The 23,139-nt window shown below is 37.1% G+C and overlaps 1 protein-coding gene across 10 annotated transcripts in view; it reads left to right on the top strand.

Annotated features, from left to right (window-relative positions):
• MEF2A (myocyte enhancer factor 2A) overlaps nt 1-23,139 on the top strand; it is a 180,783-nt gene that overhangs the window by 59,708 nt on the left and 97,936 nt on the right. Inside the window, exon 3 of one of the 10 annotated variants that reach the window (XM_070358429.1) lies at nt 22,391-22,537. The exons of the other annotated variants lie outside the window; for them this stretch is intronic. The gene's annotated coding sequence lies outside the window, so the exon portion shown is untranslated. The remainder of the gene's footprint in view (nt 1-22,390; nt 22,538-23,139) is intronic. 10 annotated transcript variants of the gene reach the window in all.

The following is a 23,139-nucleotide window of genomic DNA, read 5'->3' as shown; positions in this document are numbered from 1 at the left end:
TTTAACAGCATATTTTAGGATTTGAAATAGTTCAGCTGGAATGCCATCACCTCCACTAGCTTTGTTCTTGGTACTGCTTCCTAAGGCCCACTTGACTTCATACCTGTATGTCTGGCTGTAGGTGAGTGATCACATCATTGTGGTTATCTGGGTCATTAAGATCTTTTTTTGTACAGTTCTTCTGGTATTCTTGCCACTTCTTAATATTTTCTGCTTCTGTTAAGTCCATGTGATTTCTGTCCTTTATTGTGCCTGCCTTTGCATGAAATGTTTCCTTGATATTTCTAATTTTCTTAAAGAGAAATAGTCTTTCCTGTTCTGTTTTCCTCTATTTCTTTGCATTGTTCACTTAGGAAGGATTTTGTACGTCCTCTCGCTGTTCTTTGCTTCTTTGCATTCAGATAGGTATTTCTTTCCTTTTCTCCTTTGCTTTTCGCTTCTCTTCTTTTCTCAGCTACTTTTAAGGCCTCCTCAGACAACCATTTTGCCTTTTTGCATTTCTTTTTCTTGTGGATGGTTTTGATCATTGCCTCCTATATAAAGTTACAAACGTCTGTCCATAGTTCTTCAGGCACTCTATCAGATCTAATCCCTTGAATTTATTTGTCACTTCCACTGTATAATCCTAAGGGATTTGATTTAAGTCATACCTAAATGGCCTAGCGGTTTCCCCTACTTTCTTCAACTCAAAGTCTGAATTTTTCCATAAGGAGTTTGTGATCTGAGCCACAGTCAGCTCCTGGTCTTATTTTTGCTGACTGTATAGAACTTCTTCATCTTCAGCTGCAAAGAATATAGTCGATCTGATTTTGGTATTGACCTTCTGGTGATATCCATGTGTAGAGTTGTCTCTTGTGTTGTTGGAAGAGGGTGTTATGATCAGTGCGTTCTCTTGGCAAAACTCTGCTAGCCTTTGCCCTGCTTAACTTGGTACTCCAAGGCCAAACTTCCCTTTTACTTCACGTGTCTCTTGACTTCCTACTTTTACTTTCCTGTGCCTTAGTATGAAAAGGACATCTTTTTTTGGTGTTAACTTCTGGAAGGTCTTGTAGGTCTTCATATAGCTGTTCAACTTCAGCTTCTTCAGCATTAGTGTTTGGTCATAGACTTGGATTACTGTGATATCGAATGATTTGCTTTGAAAACAAACTGAGAGTATTGTGTTGTTTTCAAGATTTTACCCAAGTACTGCACTTCGTAATCACTGTTTAAGGAAACATTAGTGTCATTTGATTTTTTTCCTACCAGCTTTTGTAGCAGTGTATTTCTCCCATGTTCTGCCAAAGGTGAATTAGTTCTTGTGTCCTGTCTCCTCAGAGAGGCTTGTCATCCTTTATAATTTACATGGTTGTCTTGCAACCTCAGCTTCTTGATAGGTTCAGTAAAATTATGCTTTTGTTAGGATAGGAGCCTCTAATGTTTTTAATGTCCTTGTTCTCAGTCGCTTCAGTTGTGTCCAACTCTTTGAGACCCTATGGACTATAGCCAACAGGCTCCTATGTCCATGGGATTCTATAGGCAAGAATACTGGAGTGGGTTGCTATGCCCCCTTACATGGGATCTTCCTGATCCAGGGATTGAACCTGCTTCTCCTGCAAGGCAGATAGATTCTTTACCACTGAGCCACCAGGGAAGCCTTAACATCCTTAGCTGAAGTGAGTGTTGTTTTTTTTTTAATAGATAAAGTCCTTTCTTTTATAAAGTTTAGAGTGTTGCAAAAAATGTTAATATCAATTAGGTAATTAATGTGTATATTTTCTTAAAATATATGTTTTAGGGGTTTTGGCTGTATGTTAGTTCTTTGGACGTATACACTGAAATTAATTGAAATTGAATGAATCATATCTTGGGATGATAGAAATGTAATGAAAATATGTCAAAATTTTGGGGATGCATTATTTGTTGTTAATTACATAAAATCTTTTCTGCCCTAAAAATAATCAGTTGTTGTCTTGAGTTCCTTTAGGAGTGAAAGGCTGGACTCTGTTAGGAGTCTTCCTTCTATTTGTAATGGCCAGAGTAAAATGAAGTAAAGTGTAGCAGGTTAAAGATTTTTGTTCTCTGTTCTGTCTGTAGAAGAAAACGATGCTAAGCTAGAATGCTAGAATATTCATAGAGCTAGAATATTCATGTGAGAATGGTCAAGTCTCTTTTTGTGTCTGTGCTTTTTATACCTTTATTATTTTTTAACTGAACATTGAAACACTTGAAGATTTTTTCTTACCCTTGGCTGTTCTAAAAATATGTTGTTTCTAATTGTTATCAATAAATACCTTATCAGTTAAACTGGGCAAATTTCACTGAGTTCAAAGTATTACTTTCCTTATGGTCTTGTATGTCTTGATATCTGGAAATCTAATTATCTTGAAAATAATGCAAAGTTTTTACCTTCCCGGAAGTGTCCTTCCTTCTAATAATAATGTTGAAAATGCAATCCTTGCCTTGCATAACTGTCATGTAAAACACTGTGCTAGGATGCCTTTCTTGGTCTCACTTCTTTTCCTGACCAACTTTGGGACTGAGGAGACTTCTTTTTGCTTCTGGACACAGTTTACTTATGTAATAGGAAAATATTGGAATTCATGTCTCTCTCTAACTATTGAGCGTTAATCATTATTAAGTAATAATAAGGCTTAGGGAAAAGTGTTTAATGTAGATGCATGGTAATAAGAATTGTTATGAGTGATTTTCTGAGAATCCAGTCAAAGATGGGAAAGTTTCCCTCATACTCTTGTTGAGATGTCACTGGAAAACAGTAATGATTGTTGCCTGGCTCTTGACTTTCAGTTGATTTTTTTATCGCACATTTAGCTACAAAATATGTATATATAATTAATTTTTTTAAAATTAACCAACACAAACTTTTGGAATGACAGAGTAATGGTACTGCTGGGCACCTGTGGAATTGTTACTATGTCCTTACTATGTGGATAGGCCAGACAGATCCCTCCCTTCAGTTTCAAAAGATTTGCCATGATTACTGTAAGAGTGACAGCTGAGAGTCATGCGCTTTCACATTTCATTTGAGAGGATTTGGGTAAATTGATGTAGCATTTTTTTGTTTGTTTGCAGCATTTTCTGGTTTTCCTAAAATTACAAAAACACAGTAGAAAATAGTGTCTTATTGGACCAGGAAAGTCAGTTTGGAGAAATAGTTTTTCCCACTCCCATAGTGACATCTTTAGGGCTTTCTGGTGACTCAGACAGTTAAAGAATCTTCCTACAATGCAGGGTTCAATCCCTAGGTTCAATCCCTAGGTCAGGTTTCGATTCCTAGATGAGGAAGATCCCATGGAGAAGGGAATGGCTACTCCAGTATTCTTGCCTGGAGAATTCCATGGACTGAGGTACCTGGCGGGCTGCAGTCCACAGGGTCACAAAGAGTTGGACACGACTGAGTGACTAACACTTTCACTTCACTTTCAGTGACATCTTTAAAAATTTTTTGGATGTCCTTGAAATTTATACACTGATGGTTTATGTTGTCTGCATAGTATTCACAAAGGTAAAATCAGTCTTTGTTCAGCAGAGATTATAATCTTCAAATGATTTTGTATGTTTCATTTTAGAAGTATGTAAATATTAATTAGAATTGTGGAATGTTAGAGCTGAAGTCCTGGCTAACATTCAGATCGGATCAAATCAGATCAGTCACTCAGTCGTGTCCGACTCTTTGCAACCCCATGAATCGCAGCACGCCAGGCCTCCCTGTCCATCACCAACTCGGAGTTCACTCAGACTCACCTCCATTGAGTCAGTGATGCCATCCAGCCATCTCATCCTCTGTCATCCCCTTCTCCTCTTGCCCCCAATCCCTCCCAGCATCAGAGTCTTTTCCAATGAGTCAACTCTTCGTATGAGGTGGCCAAAGTACTGGAGTTTCAGCTTTAGCATCATTCCTTCCAAAGAAATCCCAGGGCTGATCTTCTTCAGAATGGACTGGTTGGATCTCCTTGCAGTCCAAGGGACTCTCAAGAGTCTTCTCCAACACCACAGTTCAAAAGCATCAATTCTTCGGCACTCAGCCTTCTTCACGGTCCAACTCGCACATCCATACATGACCACTGGAAAAACCATAGCCTTGACTAGACGAACCTTTGTTGGCAAAGTAATGTCTCTGCTTTTGAATATGCTATCTAGGTTGGTCATAACTTTCCTTCCAAGGAGTAAGTGTCTTTTAATTTCATGGCTGCAGTCACCATCTGTAGTGATTTTGGAGCCCAGAAAAATAAAGTCGGACACTGTTTCCACTGTTTCCCCATCTATTTCCCATGAAGTGATGGGACCAGATGCCATGATCTTCATTTTCTGAATGTTGAGCTTTAAGCCAACTTTTTCACTTCCACTTTCACTTTCATCAAGAGGTTTTTTAGTTCCTCTTCACTTTCTGCCATAAGGGTGGTGTCATCTGCATATCTGACAATCCCGGCAATCTTGATTCCAGCTTGTGTTTCTTCCAGTCCAGCGTTTCTCATGATGTACTCTACATATAAGTTAAATAAACAGGGTGACAATATACAGCCTTGATGAACTCCTTTTCCTATTTGGAACCAGTCTGTTGTTCCATGTCCAGTTCTAACTGTTGCTTCCTGACCTGCATACAAATTTCTCAAGAGGCAGATCAGGAGGTCTGGTATTCCCATCTCTAAGAAGAATTTTATGCAAATTGCATTTATTCTTTAGAATGTCCATATGATACATACATATGTTATTATTATCCATAGTTTATAGTTTTGCATAGAGAAGTCAGGTGATATTTCCAAGGTCACACAAAGCCAGGTAGAAATATCAGTGGTTTCACATTAGATTTAGGATAAAGTTCATATCTCCTGCTTACATCTCCAGTTTGTCTTTTTTCATTATCCTACCTGTGGCACAACCATTTCATCTCCTTATATATAGCTTTGTTAAAGTTTCATATTGTCTTTCATACCATGTACTCTCTATCCCAGTAAATATGTTAATAAACTTGAAATCAAACAAACCAATTAAATGAAATAGTTGCTCCCTCCTCTTGTTGTCATTGTTCAGTCGCTAATTCGTGTCCAACTCTTTGCGACCCCATAAACTGTAGCACACCAGGCTCTTCTGTTCTCCACTAGCTTACAGAGTTTGCTAAGTTCATGTTCACTGAGTCAGTGATGCTATCCAACCACCTCATTCTCTCCTGCCCCCTTCTCCTTTTGGCTGCAATCTTTCCCATCATCAGGTCTTTTCCAGTGAGTCGACTCTTGGCACTAGGTGGTCAAGATAATGGAGCTTCAGCTTCAGCGTTGGTCCTTCTGGTAAATCTTCAAAAGCACCACAATTCAAAAGCATCAATTCTTTGGTGCTCAGCCTTCTTTATGGTCCAGCTTTCACATCTGTACAGGACTCCTGGAAAAACCATAACATTGACAATACAGATTTTTGTTGGAAAAGTGATGTCTCTGATTTTCAGTACACTGTCTAGGTTTGTCATAGCTTTTCTTTCAAGGAGCAAGTGTCTTTTAATTTTGGGGCTGCAGTGACCAACTGCAGTGATTTTGGAACCCAAGTAAATAAATCTGTCACTGCTTCCACTTTCCCCGCTTCTATTTTCTCCCTTTTACTGTGTTTGTAAATTTTATATATTTATGTTTGTTTCGGAGAAGGCAATGGCACCCCACTCCAGTACTTTTGCCTAGAAAATCCCATGGACCAAGAAGCCTGGTGGGCTGCAATCCATGGGGTCTCGAAGAGTCGGACACGACTGAGCAACTTCACTTTCACTTTTCACTTTCATGCATTGGAGAAGGAAATGGCAACCCACTCCAGTATTCTTGCCTGGAGAATCCCAGGGACGGGGGAGCCTGGTGGGCTGCAGTCTATGGGGTCGCACAGAGTCGGACACACTAAAGCGATGCAGCAGCAGCAGCAGCATGTTTTGGAACGTAGCACTATATTGACATTTATTCCCATGGCTCTCTTAAAGACAGAAAGTTTTTGTAGTTTTTATTTTAAACGTTCATATTTGGTTTCTTAGTATTTAGCCTAGTGCCTAATACTCAATATTTGCTGGTTCTATGATATGTTACTCTGAACTTTGTAACTTTGAGACTGTTACTTCTAAACATTAGTTTCTCTTGTCCATAAAATGAATAGGATTAACATGTCTGTTCTTTTTTTCTCCTTTAAAATTCAATACTTGTAAGTTTTATTATGTTGATTTTATTTGTCAAGCTTTTGGTATTAAGCCTGCTTTCATCATATTATGTTAATAAATAGTATATGTTACAATGATATTTAGTGAGGAAAATGAAGGTGATCTCTATGAATTGATACAATAAGTGAAAAAGAAGATACAATAAGTGAGAAAAGTAAAGTTGCAAAAGAGGAGGCACATAGAATTACTTCCATGTTTGAAAGAAAATACCATGTCTGTATAACGTATCTATATTATCTTAGTTTTATAGAGAAGAAACACAGAAAAGGTAAACTAGTAAATGTTGAAATTGGTTACCTGTAAGAGGAGGGAAGGGGAAAGAGATAGGGATAAGTGGACAGTTGCTTTGATTCTAGGTTTCAGTATATTTTTGATGTGTATAAATTTGTTAATATTCTGCATATTAAAAAATTAAAAGGATACGGGGGGAAAAATCCTAGAACTGAATGTGCATAGAAGTGAACTCATTTGTGTATATAGTAGGTGAATAGCTACCATCACTCAGAATAGGGGAAGCAACTGATCCAAATAATTTTTGAACATAGTACTTGACGATATCTCCTTATTCTATGTAAAAAAGAACCTATGGAGCTCTTCCAGTGATTTGGGGTTGGGGGGTGGCTGATAATACTATATGTGAGTTGGTCTTCCCAGGTGGAGCCAGTGGTAAAAAATCTGCCTGCCAGTGCAGGAGACGTAAGAGATGTGGGTTTGATCCCTGGCTTGGGAAGATCCCTTGGAGTAGGAAATGACAGCCCACTTCAGTATTCTTGGAAAATTCCATAGACGGGAGCCTGGCTGACTACAGTCCACTACAGTTCATGGGGATGCAAAGAGTTGGACATGACTGAGCACACACATGCACACACAGAGTTTAAGTGGGACAGTTTAAAACTGCTTTGTGTGTATGGTAGGCAGCGCTTCTGTGCCAGGGGCTTCTGACGCCTTGAGGAAGACAACTTTTGGATATATTTTATTTTTTATTATTTATTTTTATTAGAATACAGTCACTTTACAGCACTGTATCAGTTTCTGCTGTACAGCGAAGGGAATCATCAGTACATACACATACATTTCCTCCCTTTTGGATTTCCTTCCTATTTGTGTCACCAGAGAGCACTGAATAGAGTTCCCTGGGCTGTAGAGGAGGTTCTTAGTAGTTATCTATTTTATATGTGAAAGTGAAAGTCACTCCGTTGTATCTGACTCTTTGTGACTCCATGGATTATACAGTCCATTGAATTCTCCAGGCCAGAGTACTGGAGTGGGTAGCCTTTTCCTTCTCCAGGGGATCTTCCCAACCCAGGGATTGAACCCAGGTCTCCCGCATTGCAGGCGGATTCTTTACCAGCTGAGCCACAAGAGAGGCCCGTTTTATACATAGTAGTGTATATGTCATTCCTAATCTCTTAGTTCATCCCATATCCCCCTCACCCTTCCCCTTGGTATCGATACATTTGTTCTGTATGTCTGTGCCTATTTCTGCTTTGCATATAAGATCATCTGTACCATTTTTCCAGATTCAACTTATATGAGTTAATATATGATAATTTTTTCTCTTTTTCTAACTTTACTCTGTATGACAGTCTCTAGGTTCATCCATGATTATTTTATTGTTTTAATGACTGATAATATTCCATTGTGTATATATGTACTGCATCTTTATCCATTCATCTGCTGATGGACATTTAGGTTGCTTCCATGTCATGTCTATTGTAAATAGTCCTGCAGTGAACATTGGGGCGCATGTATCATTTTAAATTATGGTTTCTCTAAATATATGCCCAGGAATGGGATTTTTGGGTCATATGGTAGTTTTATTTTAGTTTTTTGAGGAACTTTCATACTGTTCTCTATAGTGGCTGTATCAATTTACATTCCACCAACAGTGTAAGTGGGTTCCCTTCTCTCTATACCTTCTTCAGCATTTATTATTTGTAGATGTTTTTAATGGGGGCCATTCTGACTGGTGTGAGGTCATACCTCATTCTAGTTTTGATTTTCATTTCTCTAATAATTTGTTATGTTAAGCATCGTTTCATGTGTTCATTGGCCATCTGCTGTATCTTCTTTGGAGAAATGTCTGTTTAGGTCTTCTGTCCATTTTTTGATTGGTTTGTTTGTTTCTTGATATTGAGCTGCATGAGCTGTTTGTATATTTTGGGGGATTAATCTTTTGTCTGTTGTTTCACTTGGAAATATTTTCTCCCATTCTGAGGGTTGTCTCTTTTGTCTTGTTTATGGTTTCCTTTGCCTTACAAAAGCTTTTAGGTTTAATTAGGTCCCATTTGTTTATTTTTGTTTTTATATTCATTGCTCCAGGAGATTGCTCAAAAAAGATCTTGCTGCATTTTATGTCAAAGAGTGTCCTGCCTGTATTTTCTTCCAAGAGTTTTATAGTGTCTGAGTTCCCTTTAGGCCTTTAATCCATTTTGAGTTTTATTTTTGTATATGTTGTTAGGGAATGCTCTAATTTCATTCTTCTACATGTAGCTGTCCAGTTTTTGCAGCACCACTTATTGAAGAGACTGTATCTTGTCCACTATATATTCTTGTCTCTTTGTCATAGATTAGGTGATCGTAGGTGTGTTGGTTCATCTCTGGGCTTTCTGTCCTATTCCATTGATTTGCATCTGTGTGTGTGTGTGTGTGTGTGTGTGTGTGTGTGCGCGCGCGCGTGTGTGTCAGTACCACACTGTCTTGATTTCTGTAGCTTTGTAGTATAATCTGAAGTTGTGGAGCCTGATTCCTCCAGCTCTGTTTTTATTTCTCAGGATTGCTTTGACTGTTTGGAATCTTTTGTGTTTTGATACAAACTATAAAATTTTTTGTTCTGGTTTTTAAAAAAATGCCATTGGTAATTTGATAGGAATTGCACTGAATCTGGAGATTGCTTTGGATAGTATAGTCATTTTCACAATATTGATTCTTCCCATTATGAATATGGTATATTTCTCCAGCTGTTTGTGTCATCTTTGATTTCTTTCATCAGTATCTTATAGTTTTCTGTACAGGTCTTTTGACTCCTTAGGTAGGTTTGTTCCTATGTAATTTATTATTTTGGTTGTAGTGGTAAATGTGGAGAAGGCAATGGCACCTCACTCCAGTACTCTTGCCTGGAAAATCCCATGGACGGAGGAGCCTGGTAGGCTACAGTCTGTGGGGTTGCTAAGAGTCAGGCATGACTGGGCAACTTCACTTTCACTTTTCACTTTCCTGCATTGGAGAAGGAAATGGCAACCCACTCCAGTACTCTTGCCTGGAGAATCCCAGGGATGGGGGAGCCTGGTGGGCTGCCGTCTATGGGATCGCACAGAGTCGGACACGACTGAAGCAACTTAGCAGCAGCAGCAGCAGTGGTAGATGAGATTGTTTCCTGAATTTTTTTTTCTGGTCTTTAGTTGTTAGTATATAGTAATGCAAGAGATTTCATGTATTGAATTTTGTATCCTTCAACTTTACTGAATTCATTGGTTGGCTCTAATAGTTTCTGGTGGCATCTTTAGGATTTTTTTTTTTAGGATTTTCATTGTATCGTACCATGTCATCTACAGACAGTGACAGTTTTACTTCTTTTCTAACATGGATTCCTTTTATTTCTTTTTCTTTGATTGCTGTGGCTAGGACTTCCAAAACTATGTTAAAGAATAGTGGTGAGTGGGCACTCTTGTTTTTTTCCTTTCAAAGAGAAGACACTTTCTGTTTTTCACCATTGAGAGTAGTGTTTGCTTTGGGTTTGTCACATTGTTGTTCAGTTGTTAAGTTATGCCCGACTCTGTGGTTTTTATTATGCTGAGATATGTTCCCTTTGTGCCCACTTTCTGGAGAGTTTTTTTTTTTTTTTAATCGTAAATGGATATTGAATTTTGTCAAAAGCTTTTTCTGCATCTCTTGAGATGATCATATGGTTTTTATTCTTCAGTTTTTTAATAGGGTGTCTTACATTGGTTGATTTGTATATATTAAAGAATCTTTGCATCCCTGGGATAAATACCACTTGATCATGGTGTATAATCCTTTTAAGGTGGTGTTGGATTCAGTTTGCTAGTATTTTGTTGAGGATTTTTTGTCTTTGTTTACCAGTGATACTGACCTGTAATTCTGATTTTGGTATTAGAGGATGGTGGCCTCATAGAATGAGCTTGGAGTGTTGCTCCCTCTGTAATTTTTTTTTTTTTTAGAAGGATTTGAGAAAGATAGGTCTTAGCTCTTCTGTAAATTGATAGAATTCAGCCATGAAGCCACCTGGTCCTGGACTTCTGTTTGTTGGAAGATTTTAAATCGTAGTTTCAATTTTATTACCTGTGACTGTGCTGTTTATATTTTCTATTTCTTTCAGGTTCAGTCTTGAAGATTTTGTTTTTCTAAGAATTTATACATTTCTTCCAGGTTGTCCATTTTATCAGCATATAGTTGCTTGTAGTAGAACGTTTGTATTTCTGCAGTGTCAGTTGTAACTTCTTTTTTGTTTCTAACTTTATTGATTTGGGTCCTCTCCCTTTTTTTTCTTGTTGAGGCTGGCTAAGGGCTTATCAATTTTGTTTATCCTCTCAAAACACCAACTATTGTTTCCTTCATTTCTATTTCATGTATTTCTGTTCTGATTTTATGATTTCTTTTCTTCTACTAACTTTGGCTTTTGTTTTTCTCTCTCTAGTTGCCTTGGGTATAAGATACAATGTTCATTTGAGATTTTTCTTGTTTCCTGAGGTAGGATTTTATTGCTTTAAACTTCTCTCTTAGAAGTGCTTCTGTGGCTTTCTACAGGTTTTAGGTCATTGTGTTTTCATTGTCATTTGTTTCTAGATTTTTTTTTTTATTTCCTCTTTGATTTCTTCATTGATCTCTTGGTTATTTAGTAGCATGTTGTCTAGTCTCCATGTGTTTGGTGGTTTTTTTTTTTTTTTTGGCAGTTTTTTTTTTTCATGTAACTGATTTCTGATCTCATAGTGTTGTTTTCAGAAAAGATGCTTGATATTATTCCATTTCTTAAATTTTCCACGGCTTGATTTATGACCCAAGATGTGATCTGTCATGGAGAATGTTCCATATGCACTTGAGAAGAAAATGTATTTTGCTGCTTTGAAATGCAATATTCTATCATAAGTGTCAGTTAAGTGTGTGGAATAATTGTCAGTTAGGGCTTGTATTTCCTTATTAATTTTCTGTCTGTATGATCTGTCCTTTGGTGTAAGTGGAGTGTTAACGTCCCCCACAATTTTTGTGTTACAGTCAGTTTCACCTTTTATAGCTGTTAGCATTTGTCTGTTGTATTGAGGTGGCTCTTGTGTTGGATGCATAAATATTTGCAGTATGTCTTCGTGAATTTATCCCTTGATCATTATATACTGTCCTTACGTGTCTCTTGTAATACTCTTTATTTAAAGTCTATTTTGTCTAATATGAATATTGCTACTTTAGTGTTTTTTTTATTACCATTTGCATAATCTGTTTCCATCCCCTCACTTTCAGTTTGTATGTGTCCCTAGGTCTGAAGTGGGTCTCTTGTAGATGGCATGTATATAAGGTCTTGTTTTTGTATCCATTCAGCCAGTCTGTATCTTTTGGTTGAAGCAATTACTGCATTACATTTAAGGTAAGTATCAATATGTGTGTTCTTATTACCATTTTCTAAATGTTTTGGGTTTGTTTTGGTAGGTCTTTTTCTAGCTTTGTGTTTCTTTTTTAGAGTAGTTCCTTTTACATTTGTTGTAAATCTGGTTTGGTGGTAATGAGTTCTTTTAGCTTTTTCTTGTCTGTAAAGGTTTTGATTTCTTCACTGAACTTGAATGAGATCCTTGCTGGATAGAATAATATTGGTGGTAGCTCTTTCATTTTCATCAGTTTAAATGTATCCTTCCACTCCCTTATGGCCTGCAGAGTTTCCACTGAAAAATCAGCTAATAACCTTATGGGAATTCCCTTGTATGTTATTTGTTGCTTTTCTGTTGCTGCTTTCAGTTTTTTTTTCTTTGTATGTTGTTCTTGTTAGTTTGATTAATAGGTGTCTTGGTGTGTTTCTCCTTGGGTTTATCCTGTATGGGACTCTGAGCTTCCTAGATTTAGGTGACATTTTCCTTTCCCATATTAGGGAAGTTTTCGACTATAGTCTCTTCAAATATTTTCTCAGGCTGTTTCTCTTTCTCTTTAATGTTGGTGCATTTAATGTTGTCCCAGAGGTCTGTGAGAATATCCTCATTTCTCTCCATTCTTTACTCTGCTCCATGGCAGTTATCGCTGCCATTCTGTCTTTCAGCTCCCTTATCTGTTCTTCTGCTTCGTTTATTCTGCTATTGGTTCCTTCCAGTGTTTTTCACGTCATTTATTTTGTTGTTCGTCATTGGTTGGTTGTTCTCTACTTCTTCTAAGTCCTTGTTAAAGATTTCTTGTATCTTTTCTATCCATGCCTTCATTCTGCTATTGAGATCTTTGATCATCTTTACTCTCTTTACACTTAATTCTTTTTTGGGTAGATTGCCTAACTTCTCTTAATTTATTTGATTTTGTGTGTTTTTACCTTGCTCCTTTGTCTGCAACCTCCTTCTCTGTTGTCTCATTTTGTCTAACTTGTGGTCTGTCCTTTTCACAGGGGCTTCAGGGCCATAGTTCCTCCTGCTTCTGTTGTTTTGCTCCCTGGTCAGTGAGGTTTGTCCAGGGGCTTGTGGAGGCTTCCTTGTGAAAGGGACTGGTGGATGGAGCTGTGTCTTTCCCCTCTGATGAACAGAGCTGCGTCAAGTTTTGGGGTGTGTGTTTTGGGGTGTCTCTGAGTTTAGTACCACTTGAAGCAGCCTTCCTGCTAATGGATGGGGCTTTGTTCCTGTCTTGCTGGTTGTTTGGCATGAGGTGTCAGGCACTGTCACCTCTAGGCAGTTAGGTGGAGACATGTCTTGGAGTCGAGATGGATACCTATGGGAGAGCTCATGCTGATTAATATTTTATGTACCTGGGAATTCTCTGGCAGTCCACTATCCTGGACTTGGTGGTGCTCCCACTCTGGAGGTCCAGGCCCAACCCCTGACTTGGGAATTAAGAACCCACAAGCCGTGCAGCACAGCCAGAGAAAAAAGAAAATGAAGGAAAAGAACACAGACAAGGAAAACCCAAGACTGATAACAAAGCAAACAGAAACAAATAAGAACAACACTAAAAAAGAAAACAAACAGACCAAACCCAACAGAAATGATGAAAAAAAAAAACAAAACAGAAACAAGGAAACAGACAAAAATTAAAAAGCCCCTAACAAACAAAATAACTTAAAAATGAGACTAGTCAATATATACTAACCTAACAAAAATAAAGAATAAAAAATAACACAGAAACAGAAGTAAGCTAAAAGTGAAGAAAACAGCAGAGAGAATAAAAAAAGAGAAAAGGAAAGCACAAAATGAGAAAAAATTAAAAATATAAAAAAAAAAATATACTAGAAGAAATAATAAAAACAACAGCTGAACAATAATAAATAATAGCAATTAGAATCTTTTTCCTGGGGCCTCTGCTATCAGTGTATTTGCTCCAACAGTGAACCACAGTACACTGGAGGCCATCCAATAACTCTGTGTAGGTCTCTGGACCTGCTGTGGGCGCTCACTGTGATCTTGTTTAACTCCCACATGTACTTGCTCCCAAGTTTACTGCCACCAAAGTTAGACTGGTCTGAGTTGTGGGAACACTCGTCTATTCAGGTGTTTCACAGAGGCAGGATATAGCAAGCAGGATCACAAGGATTTAATCTGCAGCTTGTGTAGCTGCATGGAGAGATTTCCTTTCGTTTTCATTAGTCTTGCGGTCTTTGGGACTTAGCTTTGGTTTTGGCCCCACCTCTGCATGTGCACCACTCTCAGGCATCTGTTCATTGATAATATATTTATAGAAAAAGTAAGAAATCAAGTGAGAGTATCTACTGAACCTAAGGAGAAAATTTCAAGCTATATATACATAAATGTATATGTGTGTGTGTATACACCCTATATAATATTAGGTACTATATTACTATATATTGTAACATGTTACTAGTATATATTTCATGTTTATTTGCTTTTTATAAGGTATAACCTTAGATACCAATTTGACATTCAGTTATTGAAAATTATTAATACTGTTTTTCATCTAATTTTTTCTCTTGATTTCTGCTGTATATGCAGTAAAAGTATAAATACGTTTCAGGGGACGTAAATATGTGAAATAGCAGACACAGTAAGTTACTCATTTCTAATCATAAATATTATGTATAACATGTTATACCATGCTTAGAGATATATTTGTCAGAAGTAATAATAAGTCATTTCCCTCAAATATTTGCAAATACAGTATTCTAGCCTTGTGTGGTACATATAGCATATATAATTTCAATTTTTGGTTATAAAAAGTTACTTTTACTTAGAAATTGTCATGTACCAAAGGTTGCATAGCTAGTTTAGTGACATTGTTTGGGTCTAGGGCCCGCGTTTTCTCACTTCACTTGTAATAGACCTTCTCAGTCAAATAACGCCTCAAAATTCCAAGCAAGTTATGAACAAAGAACAACTGGAGATTGCACAAGATGCTCATGTAGAAGGAACATTTCGGTAATGTTTAAAGTTCATGCTTGCTATCTTTCAGACTTTTAATTTTCTTTTAATTTTAAAAGTGGCCATTAGTTTTTGTTGTAATTTTTTTCTTTATCACAATAATGTTTATTTTATAAAAAATGAAAATAATCTTTAAAAAATGTCAACAGGTTATTTATTAGTTTCCTTAACATGAGTATACAGTACCTCTTTTATACTATACCTACAGAATTTAAAAAATGATACTAGAATTATATATTTTCTGCCCACAACAATATATTGTGGACATTTGCTGTAAAATGTTCAACCTTTTTAATGGCTGTGGTATTTTATTATATAAACAGGTCATTCCTATATGCTTGCATATATCTTCCCTCCACATTTTCACTACTTTGGTTGCATTGGGATGAACATCCATATATGTATATATTTTTTGTCTTTGTCTTACTATTTCCTTAAAATAAATTCTTAAAAGTAGAATGGTTTTTTCAAGCGAGGCTGAAAATCTGATTTCTTTTTGAAAATTTTTTTTTAATATTGGCCAACTTGTTTAAAGCCTTATGTCTTGAGGATCATTTTGGACTATTCATTTGCAACAATAATAATAAATCTTCCTTGGGGCTTTCACTCCCCCTGTTCACTTTACATTTTATCCTTAGGTGAGCACATTGTTTCCCACATGACTCCCCAAAGTGTATTTTTTGCTCTAAGGTCTGGGTCTTATATCTAGCTTCCTTTTTGACATTTTCAATATATGATACATGAATGTCTCAAGTTTATTATATCCAAAATTGAATTTTTACATTCCCTTCTTTTAACAAAGAAATGAGTCATTAGAGATTTTCTCTTGATAGATACCTGTTTATTTATTAAAAACATTCAGTTGTTGATTGTACATAGTTACTTTTATTACAAAGTTTATTTTAGTAACTTCTGGAAAAAATTAATAAATAATTGATTTACCAGAATCACCAAAATGGGATGTTATGATGAAGTCAAAAGTTGGTATCAAGAAAGGCCAGGTTTAGAAAGTAAAGATTACCTTCTGTTTCAAGTCCACACTCTTAAAATATTTATTTACTTAAGCAACAAATTTCTTTAAAATAGTAAATTGATTGTAAAAGACTGAACATGTTTAATCAGTGTTAGTATGAATTGGTCTGAATCTGAGTGCCAGAGTCCGTGATATCTCTTAAATTAGGACGGCAGAGCCCATGCTGGGAATTTTTTAAAAAATTTTTAAAAAAATTGTTACTGAGGTTTATTTGATTTAAAGTATTATATAATTTTCATGTGTATAGTACAATGATTCACAGTTTTTAAAGATTATATTCGAAGTTACCTATGGGGAATCTTTTTAAGAATGTAGTTCTGATTTTAACAAAAATGACTTAGGTTGGTGTAAATCCTTTTGGAGGAGGTCACCATTACTTTTGCAGGGAGGTAGCACAGCTCCACCCATCAGCAGAAAATTGGATTAAAGATTTACTGAGCATGGCCCTGCCCAGCAGAGCAAGTCCCAGTTTCCCCCACAGCCAGTCCCTCCCATCAAGAAGTTTCCACAAGCCTCTTACCCTCATCCATCAGAGGGCAGACAAAATGAAAACCACAATCACAGAAAACTAACCAAATTGATTACATGGATCACAGCTTTGTGTAACTCAATGAAATATGAGCCATACCGTGTAGGGTCAACCGAAGATGGTCAGGTCATGGCAAAGAGTTCTGACCAAATGTGGTGTACTGGAGGATGGAATGGCAACCACTTCAGCATTCTTGCCTTGAGAACCCCATGAGCAGTATAAAAAGCCAAAAAGATATGACTATATTGAATGATGAACCCTCCCTGTCAGTAGGGGTCCAATATGGTACTGGAGAAGTAGCTCCTAAAGGAATGAAGAGGCTGAGCCAAAGCAAAAACAGTGCCCAGTTGTGGATGTGACTGATGGTGAAAGTAAATTCCAGAGCTGTAAAGAACAGTATTGCATAGGAACCTGTAATGTTAGATTTGTGGCTCAAGTTAAATTGGAAGTGGTCAAACAGGAGATGGCAAGAGTGAACGTAACACAGTATTTACCATTTTAACTATTCATAAGTTTTCAGTCCAGTGGCATTGCTAAGCAGTGATCACCACAGTCCATCTCCAGAACCCTTTCATCATCCGGTACTGACACTGTATCTATTAAACACTAACACCTCATTCGTTCTTCTGTTCCTTATCCCTTCTGTCTCTGAATTTGACTACTCTGGGAATATCATATAAGTGGAATTAAACAGTATTTGTCTGTCTGCAGCTGGCTTATTTCACTTAGCGTAATATTTTCAAGGTTCATCCTTGTTATAGTATGTGATAGGATTTCCTTTTTTAAGGCTGAAAAGGATTCCCGTGTGTGTGTGTGTGTGTGTGTGTGTGTGTATACAGACACCACATTAAGCTGCTTTGTTCATCTTCCAGTAGACATTTCGGTTGTTTCTATCTTTTGACTATTGTGAATAATGCTCCTGAGAACATTGGTGTGCAGATATGTTATTCAAGTCCTTGCTTTCAATTCTGTTGTGTGTATACCTCAAAGTAGGATTGTTGGATCAGTAGTGATTCTATATTACATTTTTTAGTAAGAGCCATACAGTTTTTCACAGCAACTGTACCATTTCAGATTCCCCAAAACAATGCATAAGGGTTCCAATTTTTCCACATCTACCTTAACACTGGTCCTCTGTTTTTTATTTTTTGTTTGTGTGATAAAATAGCTATCCAAATGGGTGCGAAGTGTTATCTCATGATATGCATTTGCCAAAAGATCAGTGATGTTGAACATCTTTTCATGTGCTTATTGGCCTTTTGTGTATCTTTTTTAAAGAACTGTCTACTCAAGTTCTTTGCCTGTTTTTAAAATGGGCTCTTTTTTTGTGTGGAGTTTTAAGGATTCTTTATGTATTCTAGATATTAATCTCATATCAGATATGTAATATAAAATTATTTCCTCCCATTCTGTGGGTTGCTGTTTTTATTCTGTTGATAGCATCCACTGACACCTTTTGACATTTGACCATGCATGCATGGATTTATTTATGAGCTTTTTGTTCTGTTCCTTTGGTCTGTATGTCCTTATGCCAGTACTACAGTCTTGATTATTGTAGCTTTGTGGAAAATTTGATGTTAGCCAGTATGACTTCCAATTTCTTCCTTTTCAATATTGTTTTGGCTGTTTCTTGATATTACATATGAATTTTTGGAATGTTTTTCCTATTTCTGCAAAAAAATCATTGGGGTTTTGATAGGGGTTGCGTTGAATTTGTAGATCACTTTGGGTATTATTGGTATGTTAACAAAATTAAGTCTTTCAATCTGTGAATGTGGGATTTTTTTTATTGTGTCTGTTTTCTTTGTTTTATCAGTCTTTTTTAGTTTTCAATGTGTACTTCCTTGACTAAGTTTATTCCTGAATATTTTATTCTTTTTGATGCTATTGTGCACGGAATGATTTTTATTTCAAACTGTTTAGTGTTAGTGTATAGAAATGCAGCTGATTTTTGTGTCTTGATTCGTATTGTACTTTTTTGATGAATTTATTGAGCAAGGTTTTTTGTGTAATCTTTTGGGAACTCTACATATATGATCATGTCATCTTCAAGCAGATAATTAGGCTTTTTTCTTTCCAGTTTGGATGCTTTTTATTTGTTTTTCTTGATGTTTTGCTCTGGCTGGAACTTCTACTACATTATTGAATAGAAGTAGCAAAATTCGTTATCCTTGTTCTCTTACTGAACTTAGAGGAAAAACTTTCAGCCCTACACCATTGAGTATGGTGTAAGCTGTTGGAGCTTTCTCTTATATATTTTTATTATGTTGAGGTAGTTTCTTTCTATTCCTAGTAGGATTTTTTTTTTTATCATAAAATGATAGTGTGTTTTGTCAAATCCTTTTTCTGCATCAATTGAGATGGTTATGTGATTTTTCTCCTTAATTTTTTTAATGTGGCATATCACATTGATTAATTGTAGTATGTTGAACTATTCTTGAATTCAAGCAATAGATCCCACTTCGTCTTGGTGTTCAATCCTTTTACTATGCTGCTGAATTTAGTTTCCTGGCATTTTGTTCAGGGTTTTTGCATCAGTGTTCATAGGGATATGGATCTATACTTTCCTTATAGTGTCTTTGGTTTATTATCAGGCAGAGCTGACCTTAGGAAATGTTTCTTCCTCTTCAGTTTTCAGGAAGAGTCTGAGAAGGATTGGTGTTGGTTCTTCTTTAAATCTTTGGTAGAGCCCACCAGTGAAGCCATCAGGTTGAGTACTTTTCTTTATTAGGAGATTTTTGATTACTTATTTGGCCTTCTTACTAGTTGTAGGTCTATTCAGCTTTTCTTTCTTTCTTCTATTTAGGTTTTGTGTTTCTAGGAATTTGTGGATTTTATCTGGTTTATTCCATTTGTTGGTATACTTTTGTTACAGTAGTCTGCTACTGTCATATTTATTTCTGGTAATATTGTCTCCACTTTCATTTCTGATATTTTATTTGAGTCTTCTTTCAAAACCCATCTAGCTAAAGGTTTGTCCCTTTTTGTAACCTTTTTTCAAAACCAATTTTTGGTTTTGTTGAGTTTTTTTTTACTCTTCTTTTTCTATTCACTTTCTCTGTTCTGATGTTTACAATTTCTTTTCTTCTATTAGCCTTGAGTTTTCTTTTCAGAACAATTTGGGGGCACACTGCCTTAATTACTTTAGCTTTATAATAAGCCTGGTGAATCAGTGGTCCCTGACTTTCTTGACACCACAGACTGGTTTTGTGGAAGACAGTTTTTCCACAGACCAGGGGGTGGGAGTTGGTTTGGGAATTATTCCGTTTCATTGCATTTACTGTGTACTTTATTTCATTATTACATTATGACATGTAATGAAGTAATTATATAGATCACCATAATGCAGAAGCAGTGGGAGCCCTGAGCTTGGTTTCTTGCAACTAGACAGTCCCTTCTTGGGGTGATGGTATATTCAGTTTCTATAATCTCATTTTGATAGCTGTCACTGCAGAAAACCCCGCTTTACAAAGAGAGGATGTTGGAAATGGAAGCAGGCTTTTCAGTACTTTTGTGGCAATCTCAGGATATGCTGCCTTGACTTTAATCCTGAACGTATGGCGATCTGAAGTTGTCTCAGACATACTTTAAAGGCCGCTGTTATTTGCAGCATCAAGCAGTTGCTGCTCTTCTAGCACAGACAAAGTCAATTCACCTGGCTTATTCACAAATGGGTCTTGGATCCGTTCCTTCCCAGTTCAGAGGTCTTTTGTGGTTGGGAAGTAATGCTGACTCTTTTGAAAGCTGACACAGGTGATCATGCACCAGCTGGCAGAAAGAAGACCCTGACTCAGTCTCTTTCAAAATCTCTGCTAATATTTGAAATATGTCAGAAACCCCAATGTTCACTCATTGACCCATAATTCCAGTTTGACTTTGAACACAGCCATTTTTTCTGCTGACTTGAACAGTCGTCTTTCTCCCCTGAAGTGACAGATTGAGTTCACTGAGCAGGTTTAATATGTCACACGAGTAAGCAAGGTTTGCGACCCATTCTGTGTCACTGAAATGTGTTGCTAGTGGTGACTATTTTTCCAAAAGAAATCTCTAGAGCAGCTCTTGTAACTCGAGAACTCTAGCCAGTAATCTACCTTTAGAAAGCTATCTGAGTATAAGAGAAGACATATGTGCTCTGTATTCATCTCCTCACACAGTTACGTGAACAGAGGTGGGTTAAGGCCATGTACTTTAATGTGGTTGATAATTTTAATCACATCCTACAAAACACTGTTAAGTTCAGGTGGCATTTTTTGGCTAGCCAGCATTTCTCTATGGATGACATAGTGTGTAGACTCACATTTGAAAGCAACCTCTTTGACCTGACTAGTGAAACCATAAAGCCGTCCATTCATGGCAGCTGCTCCATCCATATAAATACTGACAAAAAATGACCAGTTCTGTTTCCCTGATATGTAGTCATTCGAAGACTTGCAGCTGTGGTGTTGGTTGGCAACAAAAGTGCACATAATATATCCTCTTGCATATCCTCCTGAAAAATGTATTGCATGAAAACAAGCATTATTGTCTTGCTGTCAACACTAGTAGACTTGTCAACCTCAGTTGAGTACCACGTGACTCATTAACCATCCCTGACAACTGTGCCTCAGTATTCTTTGCTGTTTCATCAGTTTGTCTAGTTTTGGTGCTAGTAAAAAAAAAAAAGAACACGTTTTACCTTTTAAACTGCAGCCTCTGCTGAAAATTCACAATGAATGTCCTCATCAGCAGGCAGGATCAACTCTTCACCATTAGTAAGGGGCTTCTTAGCTTTAGCAATGAGATAAACCATTAAGAATGATGCTCTTAGTGCAGACACATTTGAAGAAGTGGTGGCCTTCAATGATTGTTCCTGTTCTTTGTGTTCACAGTTTTTTTTTTGAAAAATTCTAAAGACTTGTCTTAATGCAGGGTGCTTGGTCTCCAGGAGGCAGAGCAGTTTGGAATGTTTCATGGCTTTGTTGTGTAGCCAGTTGCCACATACTATGCAAAGCAGGCTTGGAGAATGTGAATCACCTGTTGCAATGAAACCGTAATTTAAATAGGACTCTTGGTATTTCCTTTTAAATGCAGTTTTCATTTTGTTAACAGTCTTAGAATCTTCTGCTGTCTCATCACTAGATCTTTCCCCCTTTACAAAGAGGCCTTCCAGTGATTTTTTTCTTTTTTACTCATTTTGGCTAGGATTAGCTAGTGGGCTTACCAAAACTATGACTGAGACAAGTGTGCAGTGCAGGAAAGAGATGCAGATGGAAGAGGTAGATAAAATAATGGGCAGGCCATGCACAGAGTAAAATAATATTGGATTCTGCCTTAAAGCCTGGCCCCAGATGCAGCTGTACAAGGAAGTACATCAACTCACTTGCCACTATATAGCCTGCCACCAGGTGCAGCTTGACTGTCACTTGCCACTCACTGATTGGGTTTTGATATGAATCTGCAAGAAGTTGATTTATTATGACTCTGCAGTCAAACCTCTCTGCTAATAATCTGCGTTTGCAGTCCCTCCACAGTGCCTCAGCTCCACCTCAGATCATCAGGCTTTAGATTCTCATAAGGAGTGCACAGCCTAAGTCCCTTGTATGCACAGTTCACAGTAGGGTTTGCTCTCCTATGAGAAGCTAATGCTGCTTCCGATCTGACAGGAGGTAGAGCTCAGGTGGTAATGCGAGCAGTGAAGAGTGGCCGTGAATACAGATGAAGCTTCACTGGCTTCCTCTCCACTCACCTCCTGTTGTGCGGCCCAGTTCTTAACAGGCCACAGACTAGTAGCAGTCTGTGACCCGGGGGTTGGGGACCACTGTGGTAAATGATGATATGTGAGTCTTTAAGCTTTATCCTTCAAGGTAGCCTTCACTATTCTTATAACTTTGTATTTCCAAGTGAATTTTAGATTAATATGGTCAGTTTCTGCGTATGGTAAAAGAAAACCTGCTGGTGTTTTGACTGGGATTGCGTGGAGTCTTAATTTGGGGAGAATTGACATCTTTACAGAATTGGGACTTCTGACAATCAGCAAACATTAATTTATCATTTAATGTATTCAAAATGTTTTGTTTGTTTTCTGTGTTTTGTTTTAGGTAAGTGAAATAATAGCATCTTTTATTTTTTGCCACTGGGAACTCTTCAGTATAGAAGAAAAAATTGACGTTGAAGGAAAGAAAAGAAGAATTGTTTGAGCCAAGATTTTAAAAAGAAGGAAGGCAGAGTATATGAGATAGATTCTGGTGGGTTGATAGTTGTGATAGCAGGGATTTGAAGAGTTTCTGTTCTGATTGCGCTTTTTGTTGTTGTTCCTGTCAATAGAGTAGGTAGCAAAGTCATCACCTGTGTGAAGGTTAAGGATGAGTGTTGTAGATGTGAGGACATATAATATGGTATTAAATAATCAGCTAGGAAATTGGGAGATAGAAGATTGCTAGGCAGTATGAAGGGAATATTTAAGGTTTGAGGTTCATGATCTTCATGAGTTTAGTCAGAGTAATTATAATTAGCATGGTTGTTTGTTTTTCAGCCATATTCAGCTACATGGGAGTAAGCTGTCCTTGCCAGGGGTGAGTTTTTCCCCAGGAAATATGGGCATAGGAGGGATAGCCTGAGCCAAAGGAGTAAGAATGTATGAAAATTAAACTGGGTAAGGAGCTATATCCACATAAAGTGGATGAGGGACAGTAAAATGTGACAAGCTTAATAAATTGTAGGACCTACTGGGATCAAAAGATTGTTGGAATTAGGTTATTCGAGTGTGTGAGCTGGACATAACAGCAGGTAGTGGTTAGAGTTATACATGCTAATTTAATTTCATGCTAATACATAATTTACTGTACTG

This window comes from Bos mutus, chromosome 21, assembly GCF_027580195.1.
Source record: "Bos mutus isolate GX-2022 chromosome 21, NWIPB_WYAK_1.1, whole genome shotgun sequence".
NCBI lineage: Eukaryota > Metazoa > Chordata > Mammalia > Artiodactyla > Bovidae > Bos > Bos mutus.
Note: the sequence above shows the minus strand (reverse complement) of the source record. Positions and strands in the feature narration are given on the sequence as shown.